This window comes from Homarus americanus, unplaced genomic scaffold (genome assembly GCF_018991925.1).
Source record: "Homarus americanus isolate GMGI-L3 unplaced genomic scaffold, GMGI_Hamer_2.0 scaffold21914, whole genome shotgun sequence".
In the NCBI taxonomy this organism is placed as follows: Eukaryota; Metazoa; Arthropoda; class Malacostraca; order Decapoda; family Nephropidae; genus Homarus; species Homarus americanus.
Window position 1 is genome coordinate 1154129 of NW_024719665.1, and position 20408 is coordinate 1174536.

Below are 20408 nucleotides of genomic sequence, written 5' to 3' on the forward strand. Positions count from 1 at the left end.
GAAGGCGAGGGGATCGATAAGGAGTTGATGTAGGGGCAGAGAAGGAGAGCCTGAGATGGGTAGTAACGGCAAGATGGTCACTATACAGAGCAGGCTCGGTGCAGACGGTACGATGACCGTTCAATAGTTAGCAAATATAAAGGAAACTGTGGGGGAAGCGGGTAGGATCGTCAGGACAAAGAAAGCGAACATCATCATCCCCATTAAGAAACTGTGAGAGACGTGATCCGTTAAGGGTACATGGAGTGGGATGATCCGGAGTAAGAGTGGGATGGCGGGCATTAAAGTCGCCAAGAACAAAAGTGGGAACCCCATCATGGAGGTCGTGAAGAACCTGGGGTCCAGCGAATCACTCTTGAAATGAACATTGACTACACGAAGGATCCGGTCACCAAGAGTAAGGGAGACAGAAAGTAATTCAGACGGGGGTCCAAGTGAGTCAGGTGAAGGGAGACGAGCAGATGGAATGGTGTTACGCACAAGGGTGAGGAGGCCACGACTGGGCAGGATGTGGTGGTGGTGACAGAGAGGAAAGGTGAGGGTTCAGGTGAGCAAGAGGTGGTGGTGTTGGTGAAGGAGCAGCTGGGGTCCAGGTGGGCAGGACTTGGTGGTGACTGTGTGGCAGGGCCAGCAACACCTTCGTTCCAAGAACGGTAGGGAGAGGGAAGGAGGGGAGAAAGGATGGGTGGTAGGGGTGATAGGATAGATGGTAGGGGAGAGGAGATCAATGGGAAATCCTTGGTGGATGGAAGAGGGACCGGGTGTTAAGACTAGATGTTTTTATAAAAAAATGAGTCATAAACTTAAAAAACATAGATGCCACTGTGCTGAAAACTGGGTCTTATTATAGTTCTCTGCACAGACTAGGATTAGTAGACTCGCTGAATTCTTCAGAAATAGGACTTTTAAGGAGCAGTCTGTTACAGCTTTTGTTGACACCCACGGCATGCATGCGCCTCGCCAAACCGTTGTACATTTCTCGCTACAGCCGAAATCCTGCTGCTTGCTGCTTGCTTGGCGTTCAGGCCAACAGCCAGCAAAACGGGCAACATGTTTGAAGGAAAGTGCCCACTGTTCCGCCGCCTTTACACTGGTGTCTGGAGTGAGGTATTAGTCAAGATGGAAGGTCTTGACCGGAAACTAGGCCAGGCAGGAAACAAACTAAGGTGCTAATTTTCATATTGTCCTAAAATTCGTACTTTTTTGGTCTATTCATATACATATTCTCCTCGGTGCAAATAATTAATAAAAACGTGGACGAGGAATTAGCATGTTATAAGAATTTATCATAGGCCCATATGTTCGTCATACAGAAGGATTATTTACTCTTATTGTAGGAGTAGTTTAAAAAACACATTGGATCTCCCAAGTGGATTCTGAATTCGGCCACTCAGACTGTGTGAACCTGCTCCACACCCAGTAAACCGGGAGGAAACGGTCATCAATGCCCAAGAACAAGCGCCCTCATCCTTCCACGCTATGAACACTTCGACATTTCAAATTCAAAGACTCAAAACTCTTCCTTCAACTCACTCCATTCATCTATGACAAAGCTCAAAGACTTTACCTCCACCTTTCCCCAAAACAACCCTACAACTAACCTGCCTTTCGTTTTTTCTACCTTTATGTATAGTTTTCTTTTGGTTGTGTGCGCCCCCCTGGTCGTTTTTTTGGATTCGTGCTGCACTCGCGGCGGTGACGGTCTTCCAAACAGTGATACAGTCCGTCGCCCGACATGACCGACGCCTGGAGCCGCCCATCTCCTGATCCCTGCCGCCGAGTCCGTGCGTGGTGCTAGCCCACAATGATTAATCTTCCATTAGAATATGACGTCCAATGTATATGAACCACTGTCTTGCATGGCAGTGAACAGTGACATCACCCACATGAATCTGACCTATATATACTGTTTATGGATATGATGTATTTGTTTGTGTATGAACCTCTGTCCTGCATGGCAGTGAACAGTGACCTCACCCACATGACTCTGACCTATATATACTGTTCATGAATATGATGTATTTCTTTGTGTATGAACCTCTGCCCTGCGTGGCAGTGAGAAGTGATACCACCCTCAGTGCCAAAACCTGACTGAATTACTCAGAATAGGCAATATGTACTCCAAGCTTTGTCAATAAAATTGTTAAACTAAAACTAAAAAAAATGGTGTCGCTCCCTCCACCAATCACGGCACTGTCTCATCGCCCACACGCAAGCTGTGTTAAGCTATGGCATCTTTTTTCTCTCACTAAAATTCCCTTCCATCATCTTCATTTAACTTCCAATGAACCTCCTTTCTCCCCTTTATTCAGTACCGCTCACCCTGAGGATCATCAAAAATTATTTACTCCTATTATAGGAGTGGTTTAAGAAACACATTGGATCTCCCAAGTGGATTGAGAATTCAGCCACTCAGCCTGTGTGAACCTGCTCCACAGTCGAACGGTCACAATGCACCAAAAGCCAATGGACCGCCTCCCGTTCACAGATTCACACGGAGGATCATCCTCGTGGTTGGATTAATTCCAAGTTTCGGACAAGGAACTCGGTCATCACACTATAGAATTGATCCTATTAGACTTCCTGAACGCTGGCCGTTCTGGTCGGACGTGCTGGTCGCTCTCCTACACTTCCCTGGCTGGACACGTACTGTCATGGCTGAAGGAAGAGCTTCAACGAGCAGGTCGCTTACTGAAATGACTATATCGAGTGGTGGATACAGCAGACACAGCAATGTAGCCCAGGGTACTGCTGGAGGACTGTTGTCGGACTTGGAGCTGTCCAGCAGCAGTGAATGTGAAGAACAAGAGCCGTTTAAAGTTGTTAATAGCAAAAAGAAGAATAAAAGGAGGAATAGAGAGGATACAAGCAGTGAAGATAATATTTCCCACTTGGTGGATAAGCGAAAGAAAATTGATGGTGTTAGTCATTCTTCAACCATGATCAGTACAACGAGTTTAGGCCCCATTGATGGTGTAGATGGCAGCAACTCATCAAGGAGGCCACGTCTTTACTTCCCCAAGAATAATGGCTGGATTTTCACGATAAGGTAAAGTGGTCAGTGAGACTCGCTAAACGCCATCAAGGGTATCAAGTGCTCTTTAAAGAAGGTAAACATATTCCTTATATTACTGTGGAGGATGACGAAGCAGTTAGAGATCTAACTACAGAAGGTTTTGAGAATGTAGTGATGGAAAAGCCTGTGGAGTCCATTGGGAAATGTACTAAGATAATTCTTTTTGATTATCCTGTTTACCTTGACCCCGAGGATGTGTTGGCTGACGATAGATTTTTTGGGGCCAAGAGACGCGTAATTAAAATTGATGGAGAACTAGTACCTAAGCTGCAGCTAATTGCGCTAATCAAAGGTTCAGCGCCAGAGAAGGTCTTTGTGAGGTGTTTGGGATATAAACAGGTTGCTGTCTCCAACGAATCTCCAGTAATATGCTTAAAGTGTTGCAAGTGGGGGCACATGGCGTGGAAATGCCATAATGATTTTCGGTGTAGATTATGTGGTAAAATGCATGAATCTAAGGTATGTGGAGATAAAATTAAGGCAAAGGAGAAAATTACACCAAAATGCTGTAATTGTGGGGGAGCTCACAATGCCAGCTCGTGGGTGTGTCGTAAAAAAACGAAAGTTCAGCAATTGCAATCACGAGCTCAGTCCACTAATCAAAAGGATAAAGGTGACGCTGTAAAGAGCGATGTTGTAGGGACACCAAGTGCTGTAAATGTGTGGGAAAAGCGTATGGAAATACGAAATGCAGCAGCGCAGAAGAACATAGGTAACGGGGGCAATAACCTTACAGCCCCTAACATTTTAGTAGAACTCAGTAAGGAGATTGATGAGCTCAAACAAGCAGTATTGGATATCAAGAAATGCTTGGTGAATCTTGTGCCATATAGTGATGTTGCTCTTGTTAATAAACATAGTTCAAAAGAAAATGAAACATTAGCAGAGATGGAATCAAATATTGTGGATAGCAATCTAGAGCAAAATAGTAATCATAGTCAGTTAGGAAATAGAGCTGGTTCGGTTTCTAAAGAGAGTATAGTAAACAAGGAAATGCTTGTTGACCTGACGAACATTCTTGACTCTGTTTTGGAATTGATGGAAAATCCAAGGGACGACGTCAAAAAGAATGTTCGTATTTCAGTGAAGAATATGAGGGGCAAAATGTATTCTAATGGATCATAATGTCAGCTTAATTTCCTGGAATGTTAATAGTTTGAAAAAAGGTTAACGGATCTTCATGCATATGTTCATTCTAGTAGTATTGATGTCATAGCTTCACAAGAGGCTGGGACAAACGGAACATCTTTGCAACTAAGAGGTTATCAAAGTTTTGAATTACCAGCTGATTTGACTGTAAATTGTAGAGGTTTGACGACTTATATCAAAGATGATATTCCAGCATCATTTCATTCCGCTCTAAAAATAAACGGTACCGAGTATTTGTGTGTTAGTATTGCGCTTCAAGATGCTACACTGTTCATTATTAATGCTTATGTGCATTAGGGTGTGTCATACGGAGGCGAATTTTTTTTTTTGAGTTTGAAAAATCGGCCCATGGTATTAATGATGTAGTTCTATGTGCAGAATCATGTGATATCTTCAGATTTGAAAAGTTTTCATTTTTTGCTAGGTAAATTTTAACTTGAAATCTTATGAAAATTCAGTATTCCTACCATTTTACCAACACCACTAAATAGCTTATTTAAAGTAAAGTAAATGTATCAGGTTAATTTATTAGGATGAAAATGATCCAGAATAGTGAAACGAATGATCTTGACACATTTATTAAATTTAATATTCCTTTAGAAAACAAAATCATCAAATACAAAAACCGGTTTTACTACTACGACCCGGTGTTGCTGCACACCATAGAGAACATGTCTTTCTTGCTTCTGTTTCTACTCATCACCTCCCTGCTGACCACCTGAGCTCGGATGTAGCCTTCCCTCCTCTCCTGGCTGTACACGTGACTGCTGGCCTCGCTCACTTGCTGTACACAACGCTCTATACTCTGGGTGTGCGAGGGCCAGGCAGGGACATGCATGGGGTTGTCCAGGAAAGCTCTGACTTGAACATTGGTGAGGCTGCAGGTAAGAGGGGGCTCACTGCCAGCCTGGATGTTATCCAGATCTATGATATCAGTGAGGGTCTTGGCACCTAGATTGACTTCAGGAGTCTTCCTGACCCTGAAGGAATCGTCACCAACTGATTCGTCATGCCCAGATCCTCTCATAAGTCTCATATCCAAGATCTTTTTGACTGCCACTCTTCTCTCCTCCTCATCCTTACTGCAAAGCATTGTCTGCAGAACTGCCTCGGGATGAGCATACCAGGAAGATCTCCTCACAGTCTGCTCCACAATCTGAACAACCTTCCTTGGCTGACTCCTCAGGAGCTCAAGCTGGAAGAAAACATGCCTCGGACCTTCGGAGAACGATGACTTGACCTTGGTGTTGAACCAATTTGGCAAGTAGACACTCACGATGAATTGGACAATAAGTCTCAGGTTGTGAAGCTGGTTCCCTTTCAGTTTATGATGAGCGACCCAAATTCTGCAGAACCTGAGAGCCGTTGTGAGCCACCTAGAATGTGAGACTGGACCTATCTGCAGGTAAGCAAGTCTATCAGGCATGACCCCAGTTTTGATGGCACTGCAAATCATGTAACCATAGTACTGGTCAGTACTCAGGTCGTCAATGACAGTATGTGCAAGCTCAACGAGTGGAGGGCCAACTGTGATTTTTTCAAAGCTCGGATTTATTTCTAACTCAGTGGCAGAGTCCAGCATCTTGCCAAGAGGACCAGACCATCTGTTGTTTGAAAGAGTCTTGCCATCCAGCTCCTGGATCAGATGTCTGAGTGGCAACTCGTTGGTGTGGAGGTCACAAACAATCCAGACCAGCTTCCTCCCAATCTTCCGCTCTATCCACTGTATGACCCCCCTTGCCACCCTGTGTTCGTGTTGGTGCTGTCCCCTCCAATGGCCTGCAGGGTCTGGTCTACGTTCCTCTCTCTGAGCCAGTTCACAATGTTATCTGCCACTATCTCAGCTGGTTTCCTGATGTCATCTTTCTCTGGAGTGAAATGCCACAAATACTTCCCTCCTGGTTCACTGCAGCAGGAGTAGTGTTCCTCCTTCACCATGGCAGGGAACAACTTGTCAGAATCTCCAACTTTCATGAACACTTTAGTGTCATCCCTTCTCCCATCAAAGAACAAACAATTGATTCCATTTTCTCTTATCCCCTTATCAAACTCCTCTTCTAGGTTACTGACAAGTTTCTCCTGAGCTCTCCTTACTTTGTTATGATCTATCACCAGGTGAACATCATCAGGTGTTATCAAACCACCGTCAACCCAGGCAGCTGTTGCTATCTCTGCAGTTTCTCTGAGACCAGTGTGGTGTCGCATGCTGGCCAGAGCTATGCTCGGGATATCTTTCCTATTTCGAATCTTATGCCTGGAAGGTTTGGGATCATTATTTTCTGGGTTAGGGACAAAGTCACCATTCTCCTGGTCAGCACTCGGATCAGCCATGGGGAAGTCATTAAACTCTGAATCAGCTTGACTCCAATCATCGGCCTTTTTTACCTCACCCTGGGCCTTCTCAAGTCTCTTTTCCTCGGCAACTCTTCTCCTCTTCTGTCTCTCTGTGGCAGCCTCCTGTCTCTTGGACTCCGGAATATCTTGGCTAGAAATCATGAGAGCCCCTATACTGCCAGTCTTCTCTCTCTGTGCTTTGACAGATGCCAGTTCGATCACAGGAATCTTCAGTTCACGCTTGCAAATACAGGAGATGTGGGCCTCGGATTTACAGTCACGATCGCATCCAAACTCAGGACAGAGAACAATTGGGCACTTGCAAGTAATTATGTCAAATAACTGGTCCAGTTGCTTGGCAAAGGTGTCCTTAACTGCAAGTTTCAACAAGTGTGCCGACACAGGGCCAGGGGGCAGCAGTGCACCCTCCACCCACTCAACCCCCCACCCGGGAGGCGGCACCAGCTCAGCCTACCGGACAGGAGGGAACGAGCGCCGTGTAAACAATGACATTTTTAACCACACCCTGCAAAATACAGTGTACTTAGCAAATGCTGCAGCTTCTGAGAATGTGGGTGGAGCGGGTTTATTACTAAGAGCAGAGACGTTACCGAGAACAAATTCTGGCTTGAATGTCATGTACACTAATACTGACACGTTCCTTGATAAGAGAGAGGAGTTTGAAACACTACTAAGAGTACACCAACCAGATATTGTAGGAGTTGTAGAACTGTTGTACAAGAACAGGAGAATCGACCCAGAGGAATGTGAGTTCAGTATTGCTGGATATGACTCATTTACGAACCTAACTCAAGAATCCTGCAGGAGGGGTGTGGTTATCTACGCTAGGCAAGACCTTAGAGCCAGCCAGGCGAGGGTACAGGGAGAGGATGTTTTTGAAGAGTCCAAGTGGTGTAAAATTAAATTAAAGGGAGGGGACTTACTTATCGTCGGGTGTATCTACAGATCCCCGAACTGTGGCCCACTAAATCAAAGGAACTTAAGAACCTTAATAAACAATGCGGCGATGCTCAACCCCAGCCACCTCCTTATCATGGGGGACTTTAACTATGGCGACATCGACTGGAGAAACGAGTCCACCCCGAATGACTTGAATAATCCTGCTACTCTTTTTGTAGAAACTCTGAGAGATAATTTTCTGTTCCAACATGTGAGAGACCCGACACATTACAGAGGGGAGCAAACACCCAAGCCACTTGACCTCATCATAACAAACGAGGAGGGTATGGTGGCCAAACTGGAACACCTTGCCCCAGTTGGCACCAGTCACCATACAGTGTTGTCATTCAGATTTAACTGTTACCTAGTTCAAGATAAGGCCAGGCCAAGGTGCAAATATTACAAGGGAAATTACAATGGGATGAGGGAAGAGATGAGGGGTATCAACTGGCCTGACTTATTAAGGTACAAGAACGCAGACACTACGCTGAATATCATAACTAGTAAAATGACCCATTTGATCGATAAATATATACCCAAGACCAAACCCAGTGCTTCTAGGAATACGAGGGGATCCCTACACATGAACCATGCGGCGGTCGACAAAATTAAGAAGAAAACCCAGAAATTCAAGACGTGGGTTGGGTCAAACGATGAGCAAGACAGGAGGATGTATGCAAGAGCCAGAAACCAAGCAAAGATAGAGTGTAGGAGGGCTGAAAAGGAGTTCCAAAGGCTGGTTGCACGCGAGGTCAAGTCAAACCCAAAGGCGTTTTACCGCTATGCAAAGTCGAAATTGAAAACGCGAGTAGGAGTATCAGACCTGAGGCTTGAAGATGGTAGTTACGCAGATTCTGACCAGGATAAAGCTGAGGCATTGAACAGCTTCTTTTCCTCAGTGTTCACAAGAGAGGATGCAACTAACCTTCCTGCGTTTGAGGACAGACGGTTCGACACAGCACTGACCCACATTGTGTTCACAGAAGAGGGTATTAGAAATAAACTGTCCAGGCTAAAGGTCCATAAGAGTCCTGGACCTGACATGGTGCATCCTAGAGTGCTAAGAGAGCTGTGCAACGAGCTTGCAGAGCCCCTGAAGATTCTGTTTTGTAAATGCCTGGATGAACAAATGGTCCCCAGTGAATGGAAAGTGGCTTATGTGAGTCCTATCTTCAAGAAGGGCGATAGTCACTCCACGAACAACTATAGACCGGTGAGCCTGACCAGCATAATATGTAAAGTACTTGAGAGTATTATCAGAGATGCAGCGATGGAACATCTACTACGAAACAACCTTGTAAAAGATTGCCAACACGGTTTTATGCCGGGGCGCTCTTGCTTGACACAATTGCTCAAGGTATTGGATATTTGGACCCATATTCTAGAACGGGGTGGTAATATCGACAATATTTACCTAGATTTTGCCAAGGCTTTCGACAGTGTACCCCACGAAAGGCTGAAAATCAAACTGGAAGGGTACGGAATTCGGGGAAATGTCCTAGCGTGGATAGAAGACTTTCTACATGACCGCAAGCAATGTGTGGTGATTAATGGCACGAAATCGTCATCTGTACCTGTAACAAGTGGGGTACCGCAGGGTAGTGTATTGGGCCCGCTGTTGTTTGTTTGTTTCATAAATGATATGCCTGACGTTGTACACTCCTCCATACAAATGTTTGCCGATGATGGCAAGTTATTTCGGGAAATTAAGAACCAAGCGGACTGTGAAGAGCTGCAGAAGGACCTCTGTGGGCTCCAGGAATGGTCGAAGGAATGGCTGCTGAGATTCAATGTCACGAAGTGTAAGAGGATGCACCTGGGGCGTACCAACGGTAAGGAGGCGTACCATATGTCCCAACGGGATGAAGAAAATGTACTAGTTGAGACTGTGTGTGAGAAGGACCTAGGTGTGTATGTTGACAATGAGCTGAAGTTCTCGGGCCATTGTGAGAAGAAGGTAAATCAGGCAAATAAATTATTGGGTCTTATAAGAAGGTCGTTCAGATATCTAGACGGTCCGTCCCTCGTGACGATCTTCAGGAGTGAAGTGCTTCCCCATCTGGAGTACTGTCACCCCATCTGGTCCCCGAGATATGCTAGGGACTGTCAGTTGGTTGAAAATGTTCAAAGGAGGGCCACCAAACTGGTGCCTGCACTTCGGCACCTCAGCTACCCTGAGAGATTGGAGCGCCTGAACTTGCCTAGCTTATACTACAGACGGGCAAGGGGGGACCTAGTTGAGGTTTATAAGCATCTCAGGGGGCACTACTCAGTTGAGTGTCCTTACTTGGAGCTGGCGGACGCTCGCCCCACAAGGGGTCACAGCTCAAGATTGAAGAAGCCGCAAGTCCAGAAAACCGTGAGGGCAAACTTTTTCGGAGTGAGGGTTGTAAACTCTTGGAACAATCTACCAGAGAGTGTTGTGACGGCACCGAGTGTGAGCTCTTTCAAGAGAAGACTTGACCAACACTGGAGCGGGTTCAGGTACATTCAGGAGCCGGTGCATGCCCAGTATTTGCCAACAGTGCGTGACAGAGACGTGACCGATCGCCCGGGCGGCTAGCGAGCCGATCTTTTGGTGAAGAATATAAATGAAAAGAGACGTGACCGATCGCCCAAGCGGCTAACAAGCCGATCAGTGGCGAAGAGGATAAAAGAACCTGTGTTGCACTATTGCAGTATAACAAGTAAGTCTCATTCGATCTCAGACAGGGTTAGATAGGGCAGTGGTAAAGTTAACAAGAGCTAACAGTGAGTTCATTTCAGGGTTTCCGTCAGAACCCACTTGACCGGAGTTTGACTGCGAGAGTGATGACTGCGAGAGATTGACTGCCGTTGATGATTGAGGGTGGCGATTGTCGCCATTGGACCGATCAGTGTAGGCCTGTCACTGTTTAGCGGGGTATCAAAGGATCTCTTGAGGGAATCTAGCAGTCTGGGTGTCCAGCTGACGACGGGACGATCGTTGGGGTCATCAGACCTCGGCTCACAACACCACATGTCTCGAGCAGCTTAGTGAAACCCTCTTGCTAACGGGAAGCTAAAGCTTCTCTCAACTGTACAAGGTCTGATTTGCTCACTCCCTTCCGTTTCATGGATGTACTGGGGGTAAAGTGAGGCCAGCTGAGTGATACAGGGTCGCACACTGAGACCATGAGTCTAGGAGGTACCTAGAGGAACATATCTCCCTTATTACGGGTGTATGTTGAGTTGGGTGGAGCATGGTTCACGAGTATTGGTGGACCCAGTAACAAATCAATAATAGTGACTATATTTGTGTGTAGTTAATACCATTTCTCAGTTACTGATGTTATCTTGACGTGTGTGGTTTAATATTTCTTAAATAATTTTGATAGTATTGTTTTTTGAATGTTTGTGTCACTAAGTGGAACCAGAGTGATACTGTGATTTGATTCTTTTAATGCATCTAATTTTTCTTCATAATCCCGACCTCAGGTATAACCTTTGTTCCACAGAGTAGTGTTTAAGTTAGGTTAGGAATTGTGCATCTGTTGGGGTAATATAATTATATTGAGTGCCCTTAAGGCCTATTCATTGTAGAGTATTTAATTTCTTATTTTTTTTATACCATTTTCTCAGTGCTGGATATTATTTTGTTGAAAGCCCTTAAGGCCTGTTTCATGTGTGCAAGCAACATTTCTTAATACTTCAAATTTATTGTTGCCTGAGTTTCTAATAATTTCTATATCATGTATAACTTTTATTCCCCAGAGTAGTGTTTTAAGTTCAAGTTAAGAGGTGAGCATATTGGTGTACCATTATTTGATTGTGTTTGTAGTGTTGGAGGGAATATAAGTGTCTAAATTTTACAGTGTGTCTCATTCATCCCAGTCACAGGCGCTATCCTTCCACGGGTCACGGACAATTCATTTTGTTTAGTAGATTTAAGTGTTCTTGTGCTGGTTCGGGATTTTTTTTAAAGAGGCGCTTCCACTGCCATTACCATCTATTAATCTTTAATAAACCCCAAGTCAAGTGAGAAACTAAAGTCCCGTATATTCCGACCGGTTACATATATATGCAAGTAAATCACTGTAGGTGCGCGTGATCTAGGTATATGCAGATAACCACAAGGAAAGAAGAAAACACGAAGTTCCCAAGCGCTTTCGTGTAATTCACATCTTCAGGGGTGGGTGCAGTCTGTACCCACCCCTGAAGATGTGAATTCCTGTACCCACCCCTGAAGATGTGAATTATACGAAAGTGCTTTGTGTGAAATATAACAGAGTCTAGAACTGCTTTTAGTGTCCTTGTGGCCTAGCCGGTAAGCGTTCCCTAGTCACACCCAGTAGGTCGAGGGTTCGATTCCTTGCTGGTGAGGTCGTTGATTATATGTTCAAAGTCCGCGTGTTATATGGACTAAAAATGAAGTATATATATATATATATATATATATTTTTTTTTAACGAGGATTAACCCAGCCGGGCACAGGTCACTGACCCACATTAGGGCCTGGGGGCGATAATATAATAATAATAATAATAATATCTATTATTATTATCATAATATCTATTATCTATTATTATCATCATTACAACAATTAATAAAATTAATAGCAATTTAATGCAACTACAAATAAAATAATGATAATTCTAATAATTACCATAAATAAATGCAAAAAACGAAAAACTAAATCAAGAGTGAGAAACGATATACATAATGTATGTTGTGTTGTCTAACCAGCTCCTTTTGGTGCATTTGTCAATAAATGATTTGAATTTGACTAAATGCTAATTGTCATATTGTCCTAAAATTCTTTTTTTTTGTTTATTCATATACATATTCTCCTCGGTGCAAATAATTAAAAAGAGTGGACTAGAAATTAACACGTTAAAATAATATATCAATGGCCCTTTTTTTGTACAGAAGGATTCAAATTAATAATATTTATCAACATAGGGAAGGATTAATTACTCCTGCAAGAGGAGTAGTTTAAAAAACTCATGGATCACCCAAGTGGATGATGAATCCAGCCACTCAGCCTGTGTGAACCTGCTCCACTCCCACTAATGTGGGAGGGAACAGTCATCAATGCCCATTAGCAAGAGCTAATGGGCCGCTTCCCGCTCACAGGTTCACACTGAGACTCATCCTCGTGGTTGGATTCATTCCAAGTTTCGGACAAGGAACTCGGTCATCACACTATAGAATTGATCCTATGAAGTATGATCATACTTTAAACTTATAAACCAACGGGATGTGTCACACCTTACTGCTGACTTGACAGTTTTCTATAGGTAGGCTCAGTAAATATGTAAATAAATGTGTTGCAGCTTTACTTAACTCCTATACTAATGTAATAACCTAAATATGGGATATTTTACAATATATGTGTTTTATTTTTGTAGGTTGCCATTAATATTATTTATCGTTTTTTGGTGAGTTTGTAAGAGGTAAAAGTACACCATCTGAGTAATTATTTTCAATAATTTATTATTTATAATGACGAAATGTTTTATTTCTTTCTGTTTAATTGTTGTTTAATTTTGGTGTTGTTCTAAGCTTTGTCAAACAATACTGTAATAAAAAGGAAAAAAAAAGTTGAGAATACTCGAAATTCTTGGCTATGGTGTGCACTGTATCAGGAAACAAACACCTTACATTGATTTGATGAACCATATAAAATACTAAAAGAACTCGGTGAATAAATATAACTTTAGAGTAATAACAGTAATAAGTGTAAATATGTCTTGGTATAATATGGATTGTTGATATAACAAAGGAACTACTTTGTTACGCGTACACTTGTAGCGGTCATGAGTACTTAGTGACTCATTTCGAGAGCTCAATAGAGCCATTATTTGCCTTTTTACATGAAAATATTGTATGTGTGACCATTAAAATCTATTAGCTATCTTATTCCTTTTAAATTTAATAGCTACATTAACAACTGAAGGATATCTGAGAGATATAAAGAACTTTGTCAGGCTCGCCGCGTCACTCTTTGGTTAAGAGAAAACCTTTTATGTGGGAGACTGCGTTAATCATCACAATTTTGTATAGGTCAATATTATGATAATTAAATATTAAGCATGTGCTTTCGGGTCGCTATTTAGAACATCCTGAACTAAAGGAATATAAAGACATTATTTCAATGCCCTTGTAAGAGCTGGCCACCGTGTTATTCAAGAGAGGAACGGGCCATGTAGGCCTTTGTTTTCCAATATGATTGGGTCCTAATCCAAATAAATAAAACTGTATTTAAGAACACCAAAATATATCTTGTATTTTTTTCTGAATAAAGTATCCATTCTAATACAAAATGGGCAGCGAATATTACAATATCCGAATCACACGAATATTCGCCCTCCAGCTGATTTACCAGATTGATTGATACGTTTATTGAGATACAACAAAACATTAATACATCTCAAAGGGATGAAGTGACATAAGTCATCCTCACCCCAGTCCAGGAATGTCCCTCTCAGGATTCACATAAATCCCTAATATTTCATATAATTAGTTATAATACATAGTTATATTCTAGATGCAAAATTTCTATATTTCTTTAATATTTCATCTATTTTCCCATTTCCAAACATCCACTCTATTTGCATGGGGACATTATTTATATGGGCATTTCTATATACATTAAGCAATGGGCATTCCAGTATATAATGTGGCAGGGTATGGGATCTGGATGTTCTACAAACTCTACATTCTTTATCCTGTTCACTTCTCTCAGCTCCAAGTTCCCAATAATATTTATATCCTAATCTTAACCTCATATACACTGAATCTTTCCACCTACTCCTATCTTTCCCATATGTAAATTTTGTGTTCATGAGAACATGATGGTAATGTTTCATTGTTTCACTTTTCTCGTATATTTCATTCCTTTTGAAATTATCTTCTATTGATTGTATTTTCCGTAATTTGCTCCTTAATTGCTTCAAGGTTTTAGTACATATTATGTCGATCTCGGCCTTTTCCGTGGCTCTTTTTGCTATTATATCTACTGCTTCATTAAGACCAATCCCCACATGTGAAGGGACCCATACAAATTGAACATTATGGCCATTTTTCCTTATTGTATTTACTAATTTTCTTCATGAACCAATAATGTGTCCAAAGACTGGACTCCCACTGTTCAAAGAATCCAAAGCTGCCCTACTATCAACAAAAAAATATGCATCTTTATACCTCTTTACAACATTTTCCAATCCTACTAACATTGCATATAACTCAGCTTGTGTTGATGAAATAAAACTGCTCAACCGAAGTCCAATTTTGATGTCATCATTTCCTTGTTCTGTGTACTGTCTTATAAGGATCCCACACCCTGCCCTGCCACTTGACATAACTGAACCGTCACAATATACATGCAATGTGTTTATTTTAGGCAAATTACTAATCTTATTCCCATATAAAGCCCTTAACTGTCCTGGTTCATGTAATGATTTCTTCATTGTGAGAGGCACTATGTCTAACTCTACTTCTCGTTCTTCCCAGGGTGGATTCTTACAACTCTTCTGAACAGCTGTACACCAGTCTGCCAGATTACATTTTTTAATAATATTTACTAATCCATTCATGTATCCTCTCTTGCCTTGCCTGCAGAAGGTCCTTTTATCTTTTAAACCATCATTTATATCTTGTACAAATTTACTCCCACTGTTCCCTCTCATTAATCGAACTGCTGCAACTGTATTAATTTCATTGACCCTCTGTGAAATGCTCTGTAACCCTAGTTCCATTTTCATTATCTCAATCATTGCATTCTTTTGACACCCTAAAATTATTCTCATTGCTTCATTTTGCATGATCTCAAGCTTCCGTAGCCTTCCTTCACCAGTACAAGAGAGGACAGGTGCTGCATAGTCTATAAGTGATCTGATGGTAGAAATATACATCATTCTCAGTATGGGTACCCCAGCACCTTTACCACAACATGCTAGAGCCTTCAAGGGCTGTAATCTTGCTCTACATTGAGTGAGGACATGATATATTTCTGCCTCTTTACTTTCACTAGTAAAGCCAATATACATTCCTAAATATTTATACTTTGACACTTTCTCAACAATTTTTCCATTTAGAAAAACGGATTCAGTTCCTCTTCCTTTACATTCACACTTGGTTTTTTCTTCATTGATAACTAAGCCCATCTTTTGAGAAAGAACACTAAAATTATTTAATGCAATCTGCAAATTTTTTACAGAGTTTCCTTGAAATAAGATGTCATCTGCATAAATGATGGTTACAACTCCTTTGGGATATTTGTGTGAGGCTATCTTGTTCATTAACACATTAAATAACATTGGACTCAATACTCCCCCTTGGGGAGTGCCTAGTTCAAGTGCTCTTTCCTCAGACAAACATCCCTGATACCATACACAGATTCTCCTTCCATGCAAGTAGTCACCTATCCAGTGTAACAACTTTCCTGATACCCCTAGAGCAGCCAGTTCATTCATAACTACTTCACTGTGAGCTTTATCAAATGCTCCTTGTAAATCCACAAAAACTCTACATCTGTCTGCATCATTTGATAAACATTTTATAACACAGTCTGAAGTACATTTCCCTTCCAAAAAACCAAATAAATTACAAGATAGATTTTCCCCCACAATATATACAAGCCTATTTAATAATAATAATGGTAAAGACAATAAACTTAAGTAAACAATGAAGTTAAATATACGAAAAATATATAATTAAAAACAATCAAATAACATACAATTCAAATGAACAAATAAATAAAAACACGAAAATAAATTAAAATTGACCAATAAAAGCTATTTAGAAAAAATACACAGTAAACAATGATTGAAAAAATAAAATACAAAACTACACAGAGTAAATAAAACATAAACTACAGTACAACAATACACACTCTCCAAGTGCACTGAAGGTCACACGTATTACGACTCAGTATGATGCTTCCTGTATTAGCCAAGTATACTGTGATGGCTTTAAGTATACTGTAATGACTTCAAGTAAACTGTAATGATTTTAAGCATACTGTAATGATTTTAAGTATACTGTAATAACTTTAAGTATACCTTAACGACCTTCAGTATACTGTAATGATTGATAAGTATATTATAATGATTGACAAGTATAAAGTAATGACTTTAGGTATACTGTAAAGATTGGTAACTTTACTGTAATGATTGGTAAAAATACTGTAATGATTGGGAAATATACTGTAATGGTTGGTAAGTATACTGTATTGATTGGTAAGTATACTGTAATGACTTAACGTATATTGCAATGATTGGTAAGTATACTGTAATAATTGGTAAGTATACTGTTATAATTGATAAATATACTGTAAGAATTGATAAGTATACTGCAATAAATGATAAGTATTCTATATTGATTGATAAGTATACTGTAATAATTGGTAAGTATACTGTAATGATTGGTAAGTATACTGTAATAATTGGTAAGTATATTATAATACTTGGTGAGTACGGTATACTGTAATAATTGATAAGTATACTGTACTAATTGGTAAGTATACTGTAATAATTGGTAAGTATACTACGATGATTGGTAGATACTGTAATGATTGGTAAGTATACTGTAATGATTGGTAAGTATACTGTAATAAATGTTAAGTATACTATATTAATTGGTAAGTATACTGTAATAATTGGTAAGTATACTACGATGATTGGTAGATACTGTAATGATTGGTAAGTATACTGTAATGATTGGTAAGTACACTGTAATAATTGGTAAGTATATTATAATAATTGGTGAGTATACTGTAATAATTGATAAGTATACTGTACTAATTGGTAAGTCTATTATAATAATTGGTAAGTATACTGTAATAATTGATAAGTATACTGTAATAATTGGTAAGTATACTATATTAATTGGTAAGTATACTGTAATGATTGGTAAGTATAATGTAATAATTGGTAAGTATACTGTAATAATTGGTAAGTATACTATAATAATTGGTAAGTATACTGTAATAATTGATAAGTATACTGTAATAATTGATAAGTATACTGTAATAATTGATAAGTATACTGTAATAATTGGTAAGTATACTGTAATGATTGGTAAGTATACTGTAATAATTGATAAGTATACTATAATAATTGGTAAGTATACTGTAATAATTGATAAGTATACTGTAATAATTGATAAGTATACTGTAATGATTGGTAAGTATAATGTAATGATTGGTAAGTATACTGTAATAATTGATAAGTATACTGCAATAATTGATAAGTATACTGTAATAATTGATAAGTATACTGTAATGATTGGTAAGTATAGTGTAATGATTGGTAAGTATACTGTAATAATTGATAAGTATACTGTAATAATTGATAAGTATAATGTAATGATTGGGAAGAATTGTTTGTGTTCTGTGACCAATCACGGGTGAAATTTTACCTTTGCTCAATAACAGGATATGAAACGCGCTCAGTTTAAGGTGAACACATCAAGATTTCCCTTTAAACACAAACATGAAGAGCTGAACTGGAGTGAACAAGTCGACATTCAAGCGCTTGTTCTGAATATTTGTGCTGACCCTCCAGCGTTTAATCTGAACACCTGCACTCTCACCTAGGCACTTACTCTAAATATTAGTACTCAAACTTGCACTAAAACAATCAAGCACTCAAATTCAAGCATTTAACTTCATATTTAAGCACTCAAATTATAACTCACACTCAAACAACAATTCACATTCATGTACTCAAAAAAATGAATTCACACTAAAGCTCCAAAACAATCACTCACACTCAGGTTCTCAAAATAGAGCTCACACTGAAGCACTCAAACAAGAACTCACATTCAAAATAGAACTCACATTCAAAGCACTCAATCAAGAACTCACACTCAAACAACAACTTACACTCAAACAACAACTTACACTCAAACAACAACTCATACTCAAACACTCAAAAAAGAACTCATACTGAAACAAGAACCCACACTCAAATAAAAACTACAGTGTGTGTAAAGAGAAATATTCTACATAAAACAGATAATCAGAAACACACACAAACAGCCAGACAGAACGCGGAAGTCATGGCGGAACAGGCGAGAGAGAGGTACTAGTTATAAAAAAATTTCACTTTTTTCTACTTCCCAGACAAACTTTCCTGTGTTGCCAGTTACCATTATCTGTTCTCTTTATAACAGTACTTGGGGTAGCTGCGTTATCCTTCACGGTCAATATCTATCTATCTATCTATCTATCTATCTAGTGGTACTGGTAAGTGGACGTGTCAAGTTAGGAAAGATTTTCATTATAATGCTAATGATATTTTCAACATTATTCGCGTGTTTTTTTTTTAAGTCAATGTTAGTGAACCCGCATATCCTTCTCAACTACAAGGAACTTACAGCTTACGAAATACTTTATCTTACGAATTCGTAGAACTACCGATTTATTCGATTCTACGATCAAGAAAACGAAGAAAAAATGTAGCACAGGGCCGAAGATACTTGACAGATTCTGTAACACAGGGCCGAAGATACATGATAGATTCTGTATCATAGGGCCGAAGATACTTGACAGATTCTGTAACACAGAGCCGAAGTTACATGAGAGATTCTGTAACACAGGGCCGAAGATACTTGACAGATTCTGTAACACAGGGCCGAAGATACGTGATAGATTCTGTATCATAGGGCCGAAGATACGTGATAGATTCTGTATCATAGGGCCGAAGATACTTGACAGATTCTGTAACACAGGGCCGAAGATACGTGATAGATTCTGTATCGTAGGGCCGAAGATACTTGACAGATTCTGTAACACAGGGCCGAAGATACGTGACAGATTCTGTAACACAGGGCCGAAGATACGTGATAGATTCTGTATCATAGGGCCGAAGATACTTGACAGATTCTGTAACACAGAGCCGAAGTTACATGAGAGATTCTGTAACACAGGGCCGAAGATACTTGATAAATTCCATAACACTAGGCCGAAGTTACATGAGAGATTCCATAACACAGGGCCGAAGATACGTGATAGATTCTGTATCATAGGGCCGAAGATACTTGATAAATTCCGTAAAACAAGGCCGAGGATATATGAGAAAATTCCACATGACAACACTTGCGGAAACACAGGGAGGCACTTCCGAGTCCGCGCCGTCTTGAAGGGTTCCACTGTGATATCTTTGAATTTCACTTCCTCGTCACCAATTAAAATCGCCATTGCTTGTCAATGGAAATCTCATTATTACCATAAACCCAACACAGAGAATATCAAAATATTCGAATTTAATGTGAAGTAATGAATTTTGGTTTCAAGTAACAGATATGAGTGTTTTAATCAATTTTAAATGAACGAAATATAAAGAGTTTAGGAACACCCAGTTTTCTCAGGCATGTTCTCTTGCGCCACACAAGGTCGCTCAGTACTTAGACGAGGCAACCTCCTATACCTTCCTTCCTACACGTTCAATCACGAGCGTTACTCACCTGTTGCACGTTAATGTGAACTTCAAGGCAGGGTCAGAGTCGAGAGAATTACTGAGGGTGTTGACAAGTAATTGTAATGGTGCTATGGCAATGGAGAGTTGTTGTTGTCGCGGTTTGTCGCCTGCGGCTGTACGAACTTTTTCCTCTGTTTTGCTCTCTCTCCCGTTGTCGCCTTTTTCTTCAAATTATTGTTTTCATTCTCTTTCGCCTTCTTCCTTCTACTGTTTCGTGCTTTATTCTTTCTTCTGCCGATTTATCCTTTCGTCTTCCTCCCTCTGTGTTTTCTCCTTTTGGCTTGTTCCTTTTGCTGCCCCTTGGTTTTCTTCACCTTACTTCCTTTCTTGCTTCTTAATGTTATTCCTCAAACTACAGTCAACCTACTGCTGCTTGCTGCTTCATTTTTCGCCCACCTCAGTTCACTTTCTCTCACTCTCGCCTTCTTCATCCTACAGCTGCTTCT

At 40.4% G+C, this 20408-nt stretch overlaps 1 non-coding gene and 1 pseudogene across 1 annotated transcript; both read right to left on the minus strand.

Moving 5' to 3' along the window:
- Positions 1–2407: 2407 nt before the first annotated feature.
- On the minus strand, positions 2408–2582 carry LOC121860258 (annotated as a pseudogene).
- Positions 2583–12512: 9930 nt separating this feature from the next.
- On the minus strand, positions 12513–12713 carry LOC121860255. The gene has a single exon (XR_006087846.1). It is a non-coding gene; the product is annotated as a small nucleolar RNA U3 (small nucleolar RNA).
- Between the last annotated feature and the right edge of the window lie 7695 nt (positions 12714–20408).